Source organism: Strigops habroptila, chromosome 4 (assembly GCF_004027225.2).
Source record: "Strigops habroptila isolate Jane chromosome 4, bStrHab1.2.pri, whole genome shotgun sequence".
NCBI lineage: Eukaryota > Metazoa > Chordata > Aves > Psittaciformes > Psittacidae > Strigops > Strigops habroptila.
In genome coordinates this window covers 81,986,123-82,009,186 of record NC_046358.1, presented here as the reverse complement: position 1 = coordinate 82,009,186, position 23,064 = coordinate 81,986,123, and the positions used below count along the sequence as shown (strand labels likewise).

Here is a 23,064-nt window from a genome sequence, read left to right as displayed (position 1 = left end):
TAAAACACTGCAGAGTTTTTCCTGTTTATACATCCTCCACCTGAGTGAAGTAAAGCATAAATATGGCTCTTTTTAGCCATCCTAATTCTGGCAAGGCAGCAATGACAGACTTAATTACTAATCAGTTTGCATCAGAAATTCTGCAGAGGGATTTATCACTCACTTTAATACAGCCAGAACCAAAACTCTTTAGATTTCAGAAATCTCTCTTTTCCACAAAGTTATGCAGCCAAAGACCGTTACCTCACTACAGCCTTCCCTTCCAGGAACATCACTTCTTCATTACAACCCAGATTCCAGGTTGAAAATGAGAAGAGGAAACCTCACAGGTTACCTGAGTCTGTATTAATTATCGAACAATCCCTGCCTGCCCCGTGCCATGTTCAGAGAGTTTGTCTTGTGCTCCTCAGATGCAATAAGAACTCCATGGGAAAAGAGTAACACATTTTGGCTTTGTTTAATAACAAACCAAATCAATTGGATTAGCAATGATGGCCTTGGCCCCTGGCACTGCTGAGGAACTGCTGGGGATTTAACAAGCCACCAGCATTTATGGCCTGAAGCAGAACTCCTCCAGGAGGTAGGGATCTAAATAAGTAGCTTCATTTTTAGCAGTATTTGCTTCTCAATGGGGAAGAACGCGAGAATAACAAAGAGAAATTTGGATAAAAGGAACTTCTATAATAACGATTAAGCCCCTTTTCATCATTTATCAAACTTGTGACACCAGAATAAGCAGCTGTCATTTACTATTCAGTGTAACTTCAGCATTTCAGTGGAAATTATTTTGGAATTCAGGACTTGTATATTTTTTTTTATAGTTTAAGGTGCTGCTACAACAAAACCAGCAAATCAAATAAAGCTAACGTGCTGCTTGGGCTTGAACTGTGTGCCCTATACAGGATCTTAAACATTAATAACATCCATTTCATTTTCCAAAATGAATTTAAAAAGCCATGCATATGTGGAAAAAAGAATAATGATTTCCAATATCTCGTTTCCCATTTAGTAGGACGTGAACGATGAGAGGTGCATTACTTCAAAAACAAAAGGGCTATATGTTCCATCCATAGGCAGGCACGATGAATATTTCAGCTACTTTTATAATTGCATTAATTTAAAATACTATCAGCTCACAAAACATTGCGTTCAAAATGTATTGCGCAGAATAACTCCCATTTGTTCTGGTCACATCAAAACACCACTCAAAAACACATTAGGTGGTTGTTTTTCGGCTGTGATGCTGCAAAACACCATCTTCTTCCCAAGACAAAAAAAAAAATGATGTTGTAGAACATATAATTCATCTTGCCCCTGGATAAAATGACTGCTGTGAAACAACCTCAAAACTTCCACCATGGAGATAAAACAATGTACATTATCACAGGAAATCTAAATTCCTCGACAGTACCTTATCTAAACCCAACGGTTAAATCCCAGATGATCTTGAATAATGATTTTTCTTCACCCTCCTAAGAACAGAGCCAAACTACACAATATTATAAATCTAAGATGCACAGAAATAAAAGGTTTGTCACTTTTATGTTGAAAGCTTGTGCTTATATCTCAGCAACTGCTAAGTTAACCTGGCCTGTCCCAGGTACTGCAACAGGCAGGACAATGCCACGACAGATACAACACTCCTGCAATAGCACTAAATGTAACAGAATTGTGCCATACAAAGCCTTTTCCTTTGAATTCTTGGCTTTTGCTGGATTAAGCGAAAATCTAAACATGGATTTTACCCATTTCTATGGTAGTGTGCTTGTATTTTTTAAGATGCATTTAATATTTTTCAGTAAGAAGTTAATAATGAGGGAGACTGGCATGCTGAGGATCCGTATGAAATGGAGCATCCAGTGGTGTTTCCTATTTGTTTGGAGTTTTATTTATACTCCCATTGACTTTGAACAGGGGCTTCGTGGTTTGGATGCTGTGGATTACAACCTAAGAAAAGGAAAAGTAAGAAGTTAGCAGTTCCTAACAGATGCTTCTAGAAGAAAGGGTTTGTTTTGCAGTAGGCAAAAGTGTTAATATCTTTCTGCACATTTAACATTTAGATGTTATCATCCATGAACGTGAGAACAACACAGAATAATGCAGGATTAACCAACACGTTGGCTACAGGGACAAACCTGAAAACTCCCTAACACTTCTTTCTCCAGCCGCAAATACAGCTGATACGTTTTCTCATGAGATGAGCCCACTATTAACAGCAACTTCTGGATGAATGTCAGCTCTGCCTTTTTAGCACTTTTAGACTTCAGTCTCAGTGACAGACATATCTTTCACTGGTTCTAATCTTGAAAGCACTGCAGAATTAGGTTAAATGTGACAGTAAGCAGCGTTATTTACAGCATTGGCTTGTTAAGATGTTCAGAATGGCAGCTTTCACGAAACAGCTAAAAAGCTTTTTCACCTTAGTTCTGAAACAGGAAAAAAGATACTTTTGAAGGGTTTCGTTTGGGGATTTTTTGGTGTGTTTGTTATTTTGGGAACTAAAATTGTGTCCAATTGAAGTCACACCAGAAAACATATTCTGGGGTCCAGCAGCCTCCTTCCTGTCTGGCATGTCAAGACCTAAGGAGAACAGGCATATGTTCTCACCATTACTTGTTACAATCCTCCTGCCCTCCTGTTCACCTGCTGATCCCCAGAAATAGCCTCTCTGCTCCTCCTGCACAAGCCCTGGCTGACTGGGGGCATTCGCTCTCCCCAGCCTCTTCCAAAATAGCCTTTGTCTGCTGCAGCCACCCTGCTGCCCTCACCAGCTGTTAGCAAATGATCAAAATGGGCCAATTATTACTCCAACCAAGCAATATTCTTCCGCCAGGAATAAGCAATCACATTTGTGTTGCCAGCTCCAAAGTACACACGGAAAATTACGTTTATTAAAGATCTTTTCATAATGACATCCTTACTAGCAAAAGGCTCAGGGATGATTGACCTTGGCGTCCAGGATTAAGCCAGCATTATTTTTCTTGATTACCAGCAGCAGAATAGTGGGGAAATTATAAAGCCATTGAGAGGATTAATAAAGCCCTGATCTCTCTCTCCTGGCTCTTTATCTCAAGCGATTAAAGTTCTCTGGGAAAATAACCCAAAACAAGTCATGTATCATCCTCCTGCTGCCATGGAGAGGTACAGTATCAGCTCCCCACGACAGCCAGGGCAGAGGTTAATTATGCATTCCGTATATAGGTTTAATCACTTTAATCAGATCACCGCCCTGCTCCATCCCAGGCTGTAACTTTCTAAAAGCAAGAGAAGCACTTCAAGCACAGCAATGTTTGTTTGAAACAAGGAGAGGGGGAGGAAGAGGAGGAAAAACGCTGCATTAACCATGAACAAAAAAAGGTGGTGCAAAACCTATCGACTGACCAAGACAAGGCTGATTTGGTGTGAGCAGAGGCAGAATGGCACAGAGCGGTCAAACAGAGGACACTAAGGTCTTTTTCCATTTTAGAGCTGTAGCCGGGGAGCTTTCTGAGACTCTGCAACAAAGCACGTTCTCACTACAGAGTCTTCATGCTCTTCTCCACCTTTATCTCCACTTTCAGAGTTCTACTCCAGCAAAGGCAAAGAAAAACAAGTGGAATAATTGCACAGTAACAGGAAAAGCAGCATTAAAGGAGTCGGAACTAATTGGTTGGAAATCACAGGAGTCATCGCTCTCTACTGACGTGGGAACAAAGGACTTCTCCTTTGAAAACTGCTGCTGTGATTATTATAAGCTCCATTCAGTGTTTTGTGCTTGCATCTTGCACAGACAAATCTCTCATTTACGGGCATTTGGTTTGAGAAGAGAGTTGAATAGGGCTCTTTTTATAAAACTAAGGAATATTGGCCCTCAGGACGAAGGGAGGAAGTGCCATCCTTGGAATGAAGTGGGAGAGAGAAGTCTGCCTTTGTTCCCTTCGGAGCATACAGAGACATTGTTATAGTCTATTTCAATATTTTCAAAATGGGTGGCATGGGGAGAGTGTTCAGGCTTCTCACCAGCAGCCAATATTTATTACCACATAAAACATGTCAAACATGGGTTCTGACTTTTAATAGTATGATCTCTAAGCCAAACTTATCCTCATTATAAGGCTCTTACACATCACCAGACATCATTTTAATACAAGGCCACCTTTTCCCTGCCAGATAAGAGTTTTCAGGGTTCTTTACTTTCATACCAGAAAGCAGAACACCAACAACATAATTCAGCCTCAAATAAGCTCCTTTATATAAAAGCATTCAAAACAGTTGACAGTTCTTGTGGACTCAAAGCTTCTGCGGTGTTTAATCAAGCAAGAAGAAACCTTAATATTAATTTCCCTTTACTTCATTGCAGCCCATCAATTCTTCTCTCTATACATGTTCTCTATATAATGCTTTTGCTATACCTGGCTATTAACAGGGGACTTTAAAAGTGTGTAAAGGTAATTTATTAATTTTATTTTTAAATCCAGCCATCTGGAGCTATGAACACATTTAGCAAATTACATAACAAGACCAACATCTAACTAAATCCTCCCACACCTGCCCAGAGAACTCCACCATTCAATAAACCAACTCATCCTTAATCCTAAGGCTCTCATATTCTGTTGGTCCCAGCTTTTTCCCAGGTGCATGAAAAAGCTCACATTTGATTTCCTTTCAGTTCTGCTTTTTCTTTATAATCAAAGACCTATCTGTTTGATCTTCAAAAATGCCTGGTATGATCCAAAGAAACAAACAACAAAATCACAGTTTTGGGGATCAGGAAATGGGAAGCAGGAAGACAACACACCAGAGAATTTTTGCTATGCCTATTTCTAAAGCCAGATCCAGGTCTCCGACCACAAACCTTCATAGGAATATCTGCCACTGGAAGTAGTCTCTACATTTTCCTTTGCATAGATGGAGAGTGTTTTTTCTAACAGTTGAGGAGCATCCAGGTACCAAAGGTGGCACAAGACAAACCTTATATCTTCCCACTGTCTGACAGAGTTTGAAAAGGGATGCCAAGAAGAGGAGATAACCTTTTAGCAGCACTTATTTTTCTATGGAAGAAGTTGTCACAGTTATGAAGCAGGAAGTTTTGGTCGGTTTTAGAACAGAATTCTACTTCACCTGTGTATTTCTGAAGGAAAAAGCTTCAACCAACTGGAAATGGAAAGATTTAAAAATCACTTTTCTGACTTTAGTTGATAAAACAAAACACTTGAGTCTCCAAAGAAAACTGTATGATGAGAGCATTGGTGTCCAATGCATGCAGGAGTTATCTCCGGAATCTGGGGAAGCTGACAGAAAGATAACAGGATAATTTCAGGGTTCTGTCAAAACTGGAGTTGTTAAGGGCAGGGTCAATTCCAAATGTCACCAGCTCTTTATGCAACAAGCACCGTTGCAGTTCTAAGATAAAAACCACTCCCAGCTCAAAGACTTTGCAAGTTGATATTATCACTATCAGAAAAATCACTTTAGAGCTTAGCAAGTAATGAAACACCTTTCAAAAGAACTTAAGAAGAGAGGAGGTAACAGCAGGGAAAACAACTTTGCTTCTCAGGAAAGATGCTGTTTTCAATAAAACAAACAGCAAAACAAACCAAACCCTACTGCACAGAGAATGACCTTTAAGTGAGTCTAACCTTAGTTCAGTGTAAAGGAAATTAAAGTCCATGGTACTGATGCAGACATAGTCAAGAGCATCTTGTGCTGGCAGCAAGAATCCCCATTGCTGCTTTTCTTCTGACCTTTTGCATCTAGTAGAAGAGGGAAGAGAAGGGAGACCATCTGGATTTGCTGTAGACAAGATGTCTCTTAATATACATCAGGTCCCAGCTAGTAAATTTAAAGAAACCTTGTGACAGTCATGGTAAGCACAGACCTGTACTGCCAATACCAGTTCAGCAGGTGAGGCAGTAACTCTGCATATACTCCCCATTCTCAATCATCTGCTCATTGTCTCCAGGGGTAATCAGACTGAACATATATTTGCACTTTGGTTACTGGAGGAGCAGACTGTCTTTTCCTTTCTCCCAAGTCATTAGAATAGCAGCCTTTCTAAACTTGTTTCTCTAAAACACTTATTCTTTCATCTCTTGGTATGACATTTGTCCAAAATGCTGTCGGTCCATCAACACAGGAGGGGAAGCTCTGGCAGAAGAGAAGATCCCTGCCCCGCACCAGTTCATCACCTATTGCAATTTACTCTCTTCCTCAAAACATGTGCTCTGGACAATTCCTAATCTTATGCAGATGTCTTCTCCTTCCACACTTCAGTCTGTGTGAAACACTACCATGGCCAATCTGCTCAAATAAATCCTCTGTATTAATAACTGGAGAATCCTATGGGAAATAGTAGTTATGAGGAGGAAGAGGAATTTTACGAATGTTTACAAGACAGTTGTTATCAGTAAGAATTCCAGGTCAACATCGCTAAGAATCACACAAAGGATACATCCCTGGAGAACCTGAAATCAGATTCCTCATTCACTGTATTTCCTATACAGAGAACCTGCACTGAAGACTGCTAGGATAACATAAAGTACCTTCTTCACAGAACAATTGCACTGAAACTTATTTATCCGAGTGGTGTAACACCTAACAGGGACTTGGGATGACACTAAAATAAGAAGGTTACTACAACCGCAGAACCACTGACACTCTCCTCACACAGTAAGGTCATGATACCTTCGTAACTGTTCATGATACTGTTGACAAACTCACAGTGATAGTCATGCTGCACAAGCAGTCCGAGAGCAAAGCACGTCTGCATTGTAGAGGACACATTGGATTACAGTTAGAAACTTGCTCAGTCCTTCGAGTAAATCAAGAAATCTCTCCCCAGTTAGACCTCCGGGTGCACAGGAAGGGGGTACGTGACTTGTCAAGAGCACTTAAAACCTCAGATGGGTTTAAAATAAACTATCTTCTACATTCTTGCAGATAAAAGTATAACTTTGTTTTGGAATTCCTATTCCACTCTGTGATTTCTTCTTCTCTCCAGTCTCCTAATCACAAAAGTCTTCTTCGGGGGATATGTTAATGTAAGCCTAGATATGTGCCCATGGCCTAATCTTCACATTTTCAGCACTCTACACCACATTCCACAAATGCAACGAATTCCCAGCTTTAAACAAGTGCTCTGTTAGATTTTGTGAAGCCGTGCAAGGAAACCCAACGCTGATGGTATCTGTCCTGCTGCACTCTGTAAGCTTATACAGCTAAAGCAACTTGTAATGTCTTCTACCTGCAGAAATATGTGACTCTTCAGAATATCACACTGTTCAGAAGAAGAAAGTCATTTTCTCTTTTCCTGCCCTGCCCTGGCTTTGGCAACCTGAGTATCTCCAAAGACTCTTCCTTGCAAAAATTTACTTACTTCTCTAGCAAGACTAGGTAACAAAGGCAAATAACATAAGTACACTTATTTCTTGTCTCTGAAGAGGAAGGTGGTGTTCATGGAGGATCCTGCCACAAGCAACATAACCCAGCAACTTTAGGTAGCGTACAGTACTGAATTAACAGAGTATTAACACTAAGGGTCCTTAGGAAGCATCATATATTTCTCTCCAACATACCTATCATTATGGATTTTCTTAATTTAAAAATGAAATGCAGCAGACACCACCAGTAATAATTACCTCTCTGATAATGCCATAACCCATTTTATTGCTCTGAAAGTCAAATATATTTATTAAATCTGCATAAATTACAATACTATTAAACTCTAATTTACGTGATATCATGTAAATGAGAGACTGGTTGGGCCTCTATACTAGTGTGTTCTAGCAGATAGGATGTAATTTGTATTTGTACACTGACTGTACTTTTAGTTTATTCCATAACAACATAACTTAAGTTTCAAAATATAGTAAGCCATTAATTGAGTAGCACCAACACCATAAAAGCAGCCTTCTGTAAAGTAAATGGGGATGAGGCAGCCTTATCTCTTGCTGCTTAAATACAGTTTTCTTAAGGAGACAGTTTTAATCTCACTCGACTCCAGATTTTGTTCAACAGTATTTAATAAAGCCAGTACTACCAAGAGACACATACACTATGTAGGAATAAAACCCTTTATAGGAGTAAGTTATATGGCATATTTTTCAACATCAGTGATTGGTGACAGGCTTGTTTACTGCTCATTAATAAAATATAGAGGTATCCTGCTGGAGACTACCAAGGGTCCTTGTTTACTTTTCCTTCCAATTACTGTAATTGACCTGTAACTCACTGGAGTTGTGGCCATTTATTCTGAACTTTGCACAGAACGCAGCAACAATCCTTCAGTGTGGCAGCTAAATATGTCAGGATTAACGTTCTGCTAAATATTCAAACAGAAATGACACCACGGTGGTAAGCTAAGGGTTTATGAGAGGTTTTATGCAATTTGTGGATTCTGATCAGATCTGGGATGATATAAAGGGTAAGGAAAGGTCTGTCACAAATCTGTCTTTACCTCTCTAAGCTGAAAATAAAAAGCCTACCAAACTCAAAGTGTGGTCTGAGAAAGAATTATGTAATAAGTCTGGTATGTTTTTATAGGCTCTTCTCATTTGAAGTCAAGCAAAATACCAGTAACTTCAAGCAGTTCTACTCAGTGGCAGGAAGATACCACCTCAGGATAATCAGACAGTTTGATCATGCAGAGATGCTTTTCCAACCCCGCTTTCTAGAAAGCTTGTCATTATATGGGAACTTAAACATTAATTTCAGGCTTCCAGAAATTGCAAGTAGTTTTTTTGTGATCACTAGATATAAGCACCTGATATATGCTCAGACAAGCAGCTGTAGATGAGATTCTGCCTTGAAAATCCAAACTCATTTTAAGCACAGGGAAGAAAAATACTCTCAGCACTAGATGTTGCGTAGTACACTACAGAGCTGCCAGGCAACAGCCTCCAAAGCTTGATACACAGTACTCATGACATTTGTTGTCTACAAACCTCTTCCAAACCTGTCCTACCAAACATCTACATCACCCCCTGCAAACCCCTGGCAATTTAGTAGCTGCCTCAAATTGTTTTTCAAAGCAGCCTTCTTTTTACATAGCGATGGAATAAACACAAACTCTTCTAATTCAGTAATCAGGACAGATAATTACATCCCCTTAATTGTTTTCTTTTTCCAGCTTAGGTTCATGTTGATGGGAGATGGTAAAATTAGTCCACGAGCCATCTGAAGTTTGCTGCTTGTTGATTAAAGCCGTAATTGATTCAGAATGTTTTACAAATCAATCTCTGAATTACCTCAGGATCGTGGTGGCATATTGTAAGAGAAAAAACCCAATTCACACACACACACTCCCCTTGTGAATGAGAAACATATTCCCATAAATCCTTAACTGCATGAACAACTGGGTTATGTTGTTTTCAAAACTCACTATTTGGTAAAATCAGAGCATAAAGGCAAAATGAGAATTACTTACAAGAGTAACCTGCTGTGATTTAGGATTCTTATTCTTTCCTAAGCTGACTTTGTAATTTCTGAAGGGATTGCATGCAATATATTCTTGGGGGGTAGGGAAAAAATATATATATTAGTGAAGAAACCCCCAAAACCTGTCCCCATCTTCTGCAAAGCTCATAAAACTGTGATTACAACCTGGTGGAAGCAATGCATTCAAACCCATCCATGTCTCTGTGATTCAGTGCACTCCTTCCCTGAATCAGGATCTGCACTTTCCATTGAGACTTTTATAGTACCTATCATGCAGTTTTGGTGAGCTCTGCATATTTTCCAGAGGCTGCTACCCAGGATTCCTTCCTGAAACATGGATTTTAAAGTTCCCGTGGTGATAAAGGATGAAACTGAGATATATCTTACATTGTTCTTAAGGCCTCATCAAAAGGAACAAGTCTGGCCCTAAAGGCAAGCCCCCTCCTCTCATATTGCTGAATTTGCAGAGGATGGAGTAAGTATAAGACAACTTTGATGCAAGCCTCTCTGCCTTTTGAATTGATTGTTCAATTCAGCTCACTTCTACCTCATGCTAACCACAAACCACTGCGGTTAAGGATCTGGAGACCACATAAACCACACCATTGTACCCTTAAAAAAAGAAAAAGGGGGCTTCTGCCCTATATCAAAAGCTGAAAGATTTTATAAAGCGTCCTATTCTTTACAACACACAGAGTCTACAATAACTGTATTCCTCCCCCCCCCCTTTTTTAATATCTATGCCAGAAAAACATAATGGGATGGTAAAATGAGCTAAATTTCTGAGCCATATGACTGCAGGCCAATGTTTTTCTAGCCACCATTTCTTCTGGAGTCCAAAGGGTCACCTGCACAGCCACGTTTGCTGCTTGCACCCCTTCACAAACCTTCCTATATGTCATACAGCTTACGCTGCACCAGGGAGGTTAAATTTACCTTTGAAAATGCTTAATAAAAGATATGACTGACAAACTTTTACCTCACAAATATTACTTAGGTAAACCATATTCACTTCTGATGTGTACTTTAACACCACCCAGTTAAAGGTAAGTATTTATCACAAACGCAGTATCTTCAGCATTAGTACACAAATGAGTTTTGTACTTTCTGTTCCACTGGGATACGGTGGCATGAAGCATGTGTAAATACTTTTAGGATACTGAGAAGTCATCAAGGTTGCTTGTGGCATTACAAAGAGAAACTGAAGTACCTGATTGACACAAAACTAAACCAGGATAATCAACTCATTAAACCCCAGTCTTTTAAAGATTATTGCAATAAAGTGCTGTCTGCTGACTTCATAAACCTCTACTTCAAACACACAGTCTCCTTTTCTAGGAAATAGCCTTACAGCTTTAAAAGTAGCAAAACACAGCTCTGAAAAGAAGCTGCCTTAAAGAAACAGTGCTTGCAAAGGCTGACAGGAAAACAGCTTGGTCGTTATTCACACCAAATTCAGAACTTGTATGTTTTATGTTTCACAACACAGAAATATTTTGACAAAATTAAAAACACCTCCTCTGCTATGTAAAGAATTAACGAAGACAAACGCTATCTACCTGCATCTGCTAGCCATAAACACTAGATAAACTGTTATTTCATCCCTCTCCTTTGCGAGCACATACGCTACAGCATCTCATGCTGCTACACTAGTCAGAGGTCTGCCACTTCTTCCACCACAAACACCCTTTGAAAGCATTTCTAACAGTCTAGTAAAGAAAGATTTTCCTGAGAAATTACAAAATGACACTGCTTTTTCCATCTCTAAACCATGGAAAAAAACCCTCATCAAGTAGCCTGGCTGACTGGTTCTGTGGCACTGATAATGGCACGGTATCGACACTACAAGCTCCAAGCAAAATGTGTAACCATCCAATCTTCAAAATAAACTCTGCATTATACTCAAGATAGGAATTGAGCAGTCACTCCTCTGGCGGTCCAAAAAGGTCTGCCAGATTCCATAACATTTCTCCTCATTAGCCTATGAAGTGCAAACTGCCCTCTTCATTGATGAACATACCAGATCTGTCAGGTACAATTTAGTCGAAGGCAGTCTTCCCCTCCTCATCACATCTAACGCAAGTCTTTGTGCTTGCTGATGACGGGGCCAATTGAACCAGTTTTCAAAGGCTCCCAGGCCCTCAGAGCTGCAACATGTCATATCGATTATATATAAAACAGGAATCAATATCCTTTCTAAAAAGCAAAGTGCCAACTGATACTCCAAAGTCTATCAAGACGCATTCAATTTCAAACAGCCTGCCAAATTTACTGTGATTGTATTTCATACAAGACACTTGAAGAGTTAAACTTTACATGTCATCTTGAGGGCGGAAAAATATAATATTGTTATATTCTAATTCATTGCTTCTTTTGATAGAAAAAAAACCCCACCTTTTTTAATTCCTTATAGCTTCTTGAGTATTTTCTATTTGCATTACAAGGTGGAAATCATCTTTTTAGAGTTAACGGGAAATGCTCAGCATTTTTGTTTAGACCACCTCTCCTTTAAAAAACCATGCCTGCTACATTGACTACCAATGAACCAATAATAAATGGTCCTTTCCAACCCTAACCATTCTATGATGCTATGTACTTTACAAAACACTTGCATGGCAAAAATGTTTTACTCAAGGAAGCCACAGACCAGTTCCTAAACCAATATGGTCAGAGATGAGTGTTATAGTACTGGTACAAGCAGAATTCACTACTAAGTTTACCAAGGGAGTATCCGTAAGTAAAAGAATCTTAATTTAGATGAAGAATCAATATGCAACATAACTGCTAACATTACAATGACCACAAAATTCAGGTCAGCAGAAATATTATCTGAAGAGGAAAGAGCTTCTCAAATGATTAAACAAATGATCCCATCACACCAAAGTTAATAAACAATAACTGCAAAACATGTTTATATGAATCTTCACAATAAATCCCATAGTGTTGTACAGTTTAAGAGCAGATTAGATAGGTCAGCGTGAAGTTTGAGATCAATACAATAATACACTGAAATATAAGCAACCATACAAAATTATTTTGCATGAAAGCATGAAATCAGTCTAAAAGTGATGAGTCTATAATCACAATATGCACAAGAAGAAAACCCTCAGGCTCTAAGTTCACAAGCTATTTAGACACATGTGAAAGCTCTTTGCACTTGCATTAAAATACACATGTAAGTAAGCAGGGCTCAAAATGAAGCCATTCAATTTTTGAGTTTTCTCTACCTTTATCTTTGTTTGCACCTGAAGTTCCCATTTTAAATTATGGAACAAAATGAAGCTTAGATTTTTCAGCTAAAAAGATTCCCGCATAACCTTTGCTTTGCGAGATAAAGATCACCAAATGAAATTAAGTCACTCCACAGTATTTCTTGGCCTTGTTCCAGGGCGATGTGGAAAGGAACATTTGTCATAATCACATACAATTGGAAAAGAACAGGAAAAGATCACTGTTAATGACACAACATTGCATTGCACAGGGGACTTTGTAGACCTGTCACTGCTCAACGACGAGAGCAATGGACCTGGAATAATGTTCTATATAAAAGAGGAGTGAGATGCAGTAAGTTCTCTGCACAATGCGATTTACAGTCTAAGGCGGCAGGTATTTAGTTCCACCACCTTTTATACAGTAAGTCCACTTGAATTATTTTGCTTCTTGTGGTATTTTTGTTGATTGATTGATTGGTGGGGGATTGGATGAGCATAGCATCCTGCCAGATCCTCCTTTTATGCGATCATCCTCAGCATATTCCCTTTTCAGTTTCATGGGCCTTTTTAGCTAGCTTTTACAGACTTGATTTAACATTCATAATCACCTTGAAAAGGCCATCTGCAATTTTAATCACTCACTACCAATTACTTTCTTTAATAGCTATGACAGTATCACTCACAGAGATCTGAAAGATCCACAAGGATAGCTGAAGGCAGCACTGGGTGAGCAGTTTCTTTCTCACCATTTACAGAAGATACAACATCACCAGCTTTCTAAGCCTTCACTGTCTTTACCAACCCAGGTTTATGAGCACGTGGCTTTGCAGAGCAAACTGAAATAGAGCCAATGTGGAGTAAATAAGCAAGCTTTTCATTTTATCCCTCTTTAGTGCATAAGGAACAAGTGGGGAATAAATAGAACCACCAAGCACAAGTTCTTTTTCCTTCTTCATGCAACACACTGTCCACCACAGTATTTTCCCCACACACAACGGCCGTAAGCTACTCATTCTCAGCCTGCAAACATATTTAACAGCAAACATAGGTGGACAAATTTAATAGCAAGTTTGCAGAAACAGGGCCTTAGAGACCAGGACATTGCGTTCACCTTCCTGGCTGTGGTATTCCTTCATTTTTATCTCAGAAAGCTTGCAGTCCTTTAAAGAGACACTATTTAACAGCAGTGTTCTCCCAGATTATATGAGTTGCAGCTTTGTTCCCACATTCCATAGCTAAAATGATTTATCCACCATAAAAAGGCAGAGTTTTGGATTATGGATTATTTTTAAGGGGCTTAAAAGTGGAGACAGTAGTTTGCACATGAAAAGAAATCAGCATTTCTATCACCTTTCAGCACAGTCCATCAGGGAGTGGGGGGAAATCAGAACTTGGATTCCTCTGATGTTGAACCGCTCCCCAGAGGCAAATGACAATATGTGAAACTGAGCAGTACAAAACCAAGGGATAATGAACGTCCTGGACTGGCAATTTACAGCTCCCACGGTACAACCAAGTGGACAAGAAATCGATGCAGCTTTTACATACATCAGGTGAAGCGACCCAGGTTACAGTCAAGTTTGAGTTTCCCTCCCTGCTACAAACAGAGTAGGAAGTTCCAATTATTCTGTATTACTTTTAAATTCTCTGCAAGTCCGCCCTAAAATCTAAGAAGATTTCCAATACTAATTTTTTGTTAAAATTTGGGCAAAAATTGGTTACTTGATTTAAAAAAACCCCAAACCTAGTTGGGCAGTGTATAAATAAGTAACTTCCATCTTGTCTACTGAGCAAAACAGCAACAACCAAATCTAACACCTTATCACCATGTGTCTATGCAAAGAATAACATTTAAAGTTTTCCAGATGACCTTGAATCTTGCATGTCCTGACTCCCCAGTGCTTCGCTTGTAGCTGCAATCACTGTTCATATGCAGGCTATTGTCTGCACTTTCAGCACTAGGCAAATCAAATTTATCTGGCAGAATGATGAGACAGACGAGTGAGGGTTTCCATCCTCATTCCATTTTCTTGTTCTGTGACATGTATTGAGAAGAAATTAAAAACATCTTTAATATGAAGAGCTTTAAAAATGATAACCCTGAAGCAACAATGTCTTTGTGAAAGCTTGAGATGAAAATTGGCTTTTGTAAATATGCTGGGGAGGCAGTTTTGCCATGTAGACATTTAGCATGTGTAACACAATCTTTAGGATATGTTCAGGGTTTTGCAGTAACTGAGTAAGTGCCAAAGATATTCTATTAAACATCTGTTTTGAGCATATTTATTATTCCTTATGTATACTGTTTATAAGGCATTTCAAGCTTGCCTGATACAATGACAATTTAAAGAACACAATCAAATAGCTCCTAAATTACCTATTTTCTAAACGAAAGAGAGAGCCCTAATCCTATCAATAAAAATACATCCAACTGGGTAAAGATGGGAAACAAAGCAAAAGCTTTGAAGTCAGCCCCTTAGAATACTCCAGCAGTATGGCACAGCAGAACAGGACTCAAGAGATCAAAAGGTAACGTTCAAAAGGGGTGAATTGATATGTGAGTCTCTAGTAGCTCTTCCTTTTAAAGTTTCAGAATCACGATACTCACATAAACTGAAACACAAAGCACTTCTCAAAGGCCTACAGATCACTGTGCTTGTGTCTCCTCTGGAAGTTTTTAGAAGGTGTGATTTATCTTGGGTGTGCACGATAAAGAAATAAACATGTCCAGGGAAAAGGACTGTTCACCAGTCCTGCAGGCCCAGTGAGTGGCCAACATATGATGGTGCTTGATTTAAATCTTCTGAGGTTTATGATTTCCATTACTGCTACTGCTACCATATGATTTATCTCTATAGTAGATGTTAATTTTTACAATATTATCATTTATAAATATTACATATTTAAAAACTTTTTAAAGATCTCAAAGCGCTATTTAAAAGCACACAGGAACTATTACTTTCACACCCACAATTAGAACTAAACATGAGTAGGAAGTATTTAAACAAGAGTGAGAAAATCAGCTCACTTCTCACTGCAATGAAATAGGAAAGAGAAACTAAGTAGAAATATTTGTGTGGCAGAATGCAGTGAAGTTGGAATTGGACTACCAGTTTCACCATTTTTGCCCATGAAAGATGATTCAATCTTCAGTAACCAACATCATCTTTTTATGTCTGACCAAACCAATGTTTATTTCAGCAGTTCTCTTTCATCTTATTCCATGTTAGTGTATTATAGCACAAGACTGACTGAAGAAAAACACTGACCAAAAATTATGCTTCCTTTGTAAAATCTGAAGTATTATTTAAAGTACTGTAGGTGAATCAGTGAGATTGAGCAATACTTTTCTGACCAGAAAAGTTTTCTGGCATTTCTCTTATGTTGGTCTTCCAACAAATCCCCGCAGTTTGTTCAAGATGGCATGTTCCTGGCTGGCATGTATAATTGATGTATGTCACATTTTATAAAATGATTGCGAGGTAAATTCAATTTTCTCTTTTCCTTGTTTGTGTCCTCTAAGAATCTCTTATCTCCACATATCAATTACACAGCAGTGACAGAGATAGGATACAAATCACTCCAATGAATGTAATAGCAAAAGTGATTAGAGATAGGGAGAGATTAATTGCATGTGTCAGATATAAATAAAGGGTTTAGGAGACAACCCAGCATTTTGAGAGAGTGTGTATGTATTCCAGATCTCTTGCAGGCACATAAACCCAAACCTTGTATAAACAGACAAGTGTAACATGAAACTATGTTAAAATAATAAATTAGATTATAGAAACTTTAGCATTTGCCATTTTTTTCAGAGCTATATGCATAATGTATGCACATATGCCAATGGAACGTACACTCAACTCGGGTGCACTTCCTGAGCTTCAACCAGCCAGTAATGAGTCCCCATAGCAATAGTGTTCTAGCATTGCTGTTGGGAGGAAAGGAACTACTTTTTCCATAAACCACATATTTAAAGCTTTATTACATTTGCGGAGGCAACATGATGAAAATTGACAGATATTCAAATAAGGTTTATGCTGATTTTGGTGGTTTTAAGTCCTCTTTAATAATAAGAATGAAAAAAAATCTTACAGAAAGTTTATTTTAGTATCTTTCCATTGCAAAAAGCCACTAGCAGAGGAGACGCTAGTTGCCTGGGACAGAGGCTGCAGCAGATGCAAGAGTGCACCATATGTGGCAGTAATAACCAAAAACAGCCCAGGGGGAAAAGATATGGGAGACCAATCAATATTTCTGTTTATCAGAAAGATCACTGACAGAATTCTGTGGCAAAGCCAAAAAAATAGCTCATGGTTCCACAGAGGTTTCTTGGCTCATCTTTATTATTCCTGTAGTTTAGCAATCTACCATTTTATCCACAAGTTTCTATATCACTACAGTTAAAGTGAGGAAAGTTTTCCTTTAAGGACAAGAAAGGTAGAGAATTCTGCAGAAGATCTGGCTGAAGCTTTAAGAAAAAAGGCGAAAAGCCCAACAATGAAATTTGGAGTCCAAGAATGCTGATAAATCTTCAACATCTCTGTTAGTCCTTTATAATGCGTGTAAAAATGATTCTACACCACAATACAGTATCCTTTTTGCAGTAAATAATAAGATAAACCATTAAGAATATCAACCTCCACAGGAATTCCTAGCTCTGGATACAGCTTAAACTAACATTTGTTCCAATATATCAAAACCAAATCTTCAACACTAACTCAATTTAGACCTTTTTGTTCTAGCTGTGATTGTTACTGAAATGCATTTGACTTAAATAAAGACATATTTATCTCTCTCAAAAGCACAGTTAAGTTGTACTCAATCTATTCTCCCAATAAGAAGAAACAAAGATCCCTGTTTCAAAATTTATGCCCTTAAGCATTAGAGCAGATCAGAGCTAGAACTGCAGGAAAAAACCCACTAAGACAGTATTTTGTCAGGATATTACAGATGGTGTTTACACACAATTTATTCTTCAGGTTCAGTTTTAAATCCCAAGCACTTCTACAGTCTCCTTCAAATTAACAAAAGAATGTTAAGTGACCATCAAAGTGAGAGGCACACATTTACTCAGGAAACCACACACGACACAAGCACTGGGGTATCCTTTCTGGAAGTTCTGCTTGACAAAGAGAAAGCAAAAAAGAATAGATACAGAAAATGGGAAAGCAATGTTATTATTCCAAAAAGTGACTTAGAGCCAGCACACAGAGGGCTGAGCTGTGCTGCGCTGGACTTCCCCAGTATTTGGATGGAATCTCAGGCAATCACGTACAATCGTGGCACAGAAAGACAATTTCATTTCATTCCATATTCCTCCTTCTACCGCACCAAAGAAAAAGCAGCATCATTGAAGCACTAATTTCACCTCAGCAGCACTGACCCAGAGAGGCTAAGGGAAGTGAATTCCCCTGGTATGAACTAAAAGCCGCCTGGCAAGTTTACAGAGCCTGTGTGAATCTGACCTCAGAACAGGAATATCTACTCCCTGGGGGTGCCAGCCCATTCCGTTTCATTTTTTCCCTGCCTACACCTGAAAGCTGGAGCTACCTATGAAAAATTCATGCAGCAGGATGCTTCAAACGTATCCACAAAGGATCCTCAACATTTGCGGACTTGAACAAACCTTGATGGTTAATATGAAAAACTGTATTAGTGAAATGCTCTCTTCCAGAAAAGAAGATGTCTGCTCAGAATCTTCTGAAAACTTATCTGCTTAACAAAAGGATGTCAAAAGTGATATTCTACCAAATACACCGACGGGTAACATGGTACTCTCCCCCCCCACTTTCTTCCCTATCAACATAAAGAATAGTTCGTTTTTACAGACACGGAAAGTGACCTAAACATCTTGTGCCATCATGAGAACCTTTCTTTAGAATAGGAAAACAAACAACAAAATTTCAGTGCAATATCAGTACCTTGCAAGTGTGAAATGGGACTCTTCCCTTCTGTGAAATTTATGCTTTGATAGGTTAAATTGAAGAACAAAACAGATGCCAACCAGAGACAAACAGAACTTATTTACCTTCATGTCAATGTCTGCTGTAACAGAATAGTTGCAAGTCGAAGGTGGGCAGAACACGACATCCTCCTATTTTAAACTAATTGCAAAGCAGCCAAGCCAGGAGTTTAATTTTCAGTCCCCAACTTATTTTTTTTTTACTTCTTTTTTTTTTTAAGCATTGGCAGTGCTCAAGGGGAAGATTTATCTTTGTTAAATGATAATTTGCTTTATTATCTTTGACTCCTCAAAAACGCTGGCTGGTGAGGTTTGGAAAGTTTTCATCAATCTTGTTTTCTGCTTTCAAAAAGCCTGCATCAGAAAGAGATGTCAGTCTGCAGAACACTCTGTATCTGCTGGTGTTATGAGGAGATCTTGAGGCTACCTAATTTACTAATAAATCCATTCAAGTGACATGCATCTCAATATTTCACAGCTTAACGAGAAGGTCCAGCAGCAAGGCCCTGAATTGCTGTTCCAGACGATTAGCGCTGCAAAACCAATTGAAGCAGGAGCATCTAAGCTGTCACAACAGCTTACACATACCCACCTTTTGCAAACCTGTCATTTAAATCACTTACTGCAAGACACTTGTGATTTTTTTTCATGAAATACTTCAACTAAACTCAGAAATATAAGTACATCCTGTTAAAAGTTTCTAAGACTGGGCCAACAGTGTTGCATTGAAGTTATTAATAGAAAAATCTCAGCAGGGCTTTTCAAACTTCTAAAGTGGCACCAGAGTCTTGCCATGTCATGTAATAAAGTAACAAGAACACATATTGCGTCCATTGGGGTACATACCTCAGCCAGCTTCTTGTAGCAATAAGAAAAATACTTCTTAAACTCCTGAGTTATAAACTAGAAATCCCTACGGTTTCAGTAACAAGCTCTTAACACCCCTGCTCCTCTTTTCCCGAAAAAAAGAAGTAAGAGTTTTATGATGGCCTTGCTTTAATGAACGCTTGATCTTTACGTGTCCTGCCAACAATGGTAAGATCAAAAGTATGTCACTTCATTCCCCTGACAGGCCAGAGTCCTTAAGAAGAGATCAGACCATCTGTGCTGCAGTGTACGGCTGGCTGCAGGAGAACGGGCACAGAAGAAAAAGCCTAAAGAATGAAGGATCAATTTAAGATACTGTCATCAAATCTATTGTTGACTAGATAGAAATTGGGAAGAACATTAAGGATTTCTCACTTGTTTATTGAAAAAACAGTATTTACATCTAAGAAGGTTGTAACAACTCAGCGATAGATTAGTTCTCACAACTTTCTGGTTAAATTAGGAAGTGCCAGTGATGGAGTTAATACTGAAATCCTCCAAAACAGTAATAGTGACTTTTTAAACAGGGAGTAAGTGATGTATTAGTGTCAAAAAGCAAACTGAGTTTTGTTACTACTACTGTTGCCAAATTTTTGACTTTCAGACTTCTCGATGTTCCTAGCCAAAATTTTGTGTTATTTACATGAAAGCTTGGACATATGGTTAAATAATAAAAAAAAGCCAAGATTTTCATTAGTGTAGCACACAATTAAAATGATTTTAAAACATTTTAAATTTAGGACTAATTTATGACATCTCATACTAATATCAGACGTGACGTTATTCCCCATTATACTGCCTGTTGGACATCATTTCACGGAGCCTGTCACCTCAGAGATGATCTAATACCCTTGAAATCAGTGGAAACATACCCACTTGAAAGACACGACCATTGTTTTCAAGCATAGTTGGACAGGACCTTGTGCTGTGACCTGGACTTTCAAATTAAGACACATGGTTTTAGAGGGCAGGCACAGAGAACACCAGTGTTTAACCACACCAGGTACTCGGCTGTTAGGGGAAAACACTGATCAATATTTGGATCTCCTTCACAGAGTGACCATATCCACTGGCTAAAACATCTTTCAGTGCAACGTGTATTTAAGGAATGAAGCATTTCAGTAATGTATACTGGGTATGTATCCGAGAACACCAAGATGTCCTAAAGGTCTGTTAATCTTCATGAAGCCCAGACATTCTCATGCCTTCATTTTCAATGCCTGACCAAACACAGAACATAAAGAAAAGCAAACCCAAGCACAGCAGAAGCCACACAGACAAGCTGGAAGGCTTCTTTTTGAAGCTGTTTTCCAACTTCCATGTGTTATGTTTGTCATCAGGGGCGACGGGTGGATGTAAGACTTGACGCTGGTTGGGACTCAATGAACTGTAGGTTAGGCTGTCAAGAAACAGAATGTCTTTACCTTTAATACTCAGAGCTCTACTACAGAATTCATCGTGATCGAGGCTTTCAGACCGTATTTTTGAAACATGCTCAACATCCTCAGATCTTATGCAACAGGTATCAAATATAGTTATTAACTGAAGGACAGTTTAGTGTCTTTTCCAGATGTCTCTCAAACTCCATTTACTTTCAGCCACAATTTAACATTGACTTTAATCTGCAATATTTTTCAACCTAGTTCATGCTATGATTCTATGTAAGGCCCTATAACTCATCTCCTGCTTAACTCAGGGCTATACCTTTCTCTGTCAGTCTTGTGTTTCGGACCAGAACAGGACAGATTACAGCCTTCTGAAAATCGTTTCATACAGGCTGGAGCAAGTCTGACACCGATATCCTTCAAGGAATAACAAGCTGTGCATATCTAACACTGTTCTCAGTGGATGACTGCCCTGGGAATTATCTACAGGTTTTGTTTTCCTTTTGCCCTCAGCTGAAAGTGGCGATATGCATGCTGAGTCATGTAGCAAGGTTGTACTCAATAATTAATATTTAATCTACTTACACAGAGATTGGATATTTCATTTTACTTGTGGTTTATTTGATTTTGATTAAACTGTTTTTAAGTTTTATAATGTCCTAATGGAAAATGACAAGTGCTGTCACTCTTATCACCTGACGAATGACAACTCGATGTGGTATCCGTAGCTGGATGTACCTTTACCAATCTGTTTCACATGTGTTTCTTCCTCAGATCAAAGATCAGAATGACCACAGAATCACAGAATAGTTAAGGTCAGAAAGGACCTTAAGATCATCTAGTTCCAACCCCCCTGCCATGGGCAGGGACACCTCACACTAGACCACGTTAATCATTTTCTTTACAGACAATGTAATGCCTTACAGCCAGTGCCTTTCTTCCACATACTTACAGCATGAACAATCCAAGATAGCAAGATACCAAAAACCTTATTGGCTAACGTTCATTTCAACAAACAGATCCATTTTTGGCTTTCTGTCTTTCCTCATTCTTCATCTCCTGTTATCCATTTAATCTTTCCTGGTTTTCATGTTCCAGAGAGACTTTGCATTCATGCTATCAAGTCTGTACACATTTTGAAGTGTTTGCTATTCCATATGCCCATATTACCTTCTGCTTTGCATAGCACTCGTTATGCATGCATGATCACAGACTATTTCTAGCATTAATTAAGATACGAAATTAAAGTTGTAAGTACATTCTTGGTCACATAATACAAACAATATAAATTTGCTTTAAAAATGAAATTACTAAAGTGTTAAACTTATTTATACTGTCAGAAATAATAATGTTCACAATCTACGTGCCACAGTACAGCCAGAGTTCACAAGTGGGTTTGGAATATTGTTTCCACTTCAGAAAGATACACATAAAACCACCTGAGAAGTTCATTTAGTTTATAAACGTATCTGGAAGAAGACACAAGTTTGTCTCTTCTGCTGGCTGTTAAGCCATGCAGCTTCTTGACCCCTGATCCCACTAACAGGGTTTCCATTGCTTGTGTAAGAACAGCATTCCTTGAAAGCTGATTAGGAATTTTAGCAGAAAAATCCTATTTAATTGAAATTAAGCATTTCACAGGGACATAATGTTTTTGATGAACTTCTAAAAACATAATCATATTTCCAAAAGCAATATGCCAGATACCCTGCCTAAAAACCATGTTGGATGGGGCTTGGAGCAACCTGGTCTAGTGGAAGGTGGCCCTGCCGGTCCAACCCAGGGGGGTTAGAACTAGATGTGGTTTAGGGTCTCTCCCAACCCAGAATCACAGAATGGTTTATCTTCTAGAAGCCCAAACCAACAGAACAGCCTGTCAGTAAAGCTGCCAGTGTCAACAATTTCTCCAGCCACCTCTTCCTTGTCTCTACAATTAAAACCAGATACATTCACACAACAGACTAACATGTTCCCTATCTCACTGCTACATTAAAACCACCTTGACCTAATGCACTCAGAAAATGAGTGAAACCATTCTACATGTTTGGAATATTAATTTTTACTACAAACACATTTACTAAACATTTTACAATAATTGAGATATGCATATTTTTGCTGAATATGCACCTTAGTTTATTTAATGTGCAGTCATCTTTGTGACCCCATTGCTCTGCTGCCTTCCTCTCCCCTTTGCCATAAAATCTACTCTTAGAGTACTTCG

The 23,064-nt window shown here is 38.7% G+C and overlaps 1 protein-coding gene across 3 annotated transcripts in view; it reads right to left on the bottom strand.

Annotated features, from left to right (window-relative positions):
- The window catches only part of SDK1 (sidekick cell adhesion molecule 1), a 411,662-nt gene that overhangs the window by 190,066 nt on the left and 198,532 nt on the right, over positions 1–23,064 (bottom strand). The window lies entirely within an intron of this gene.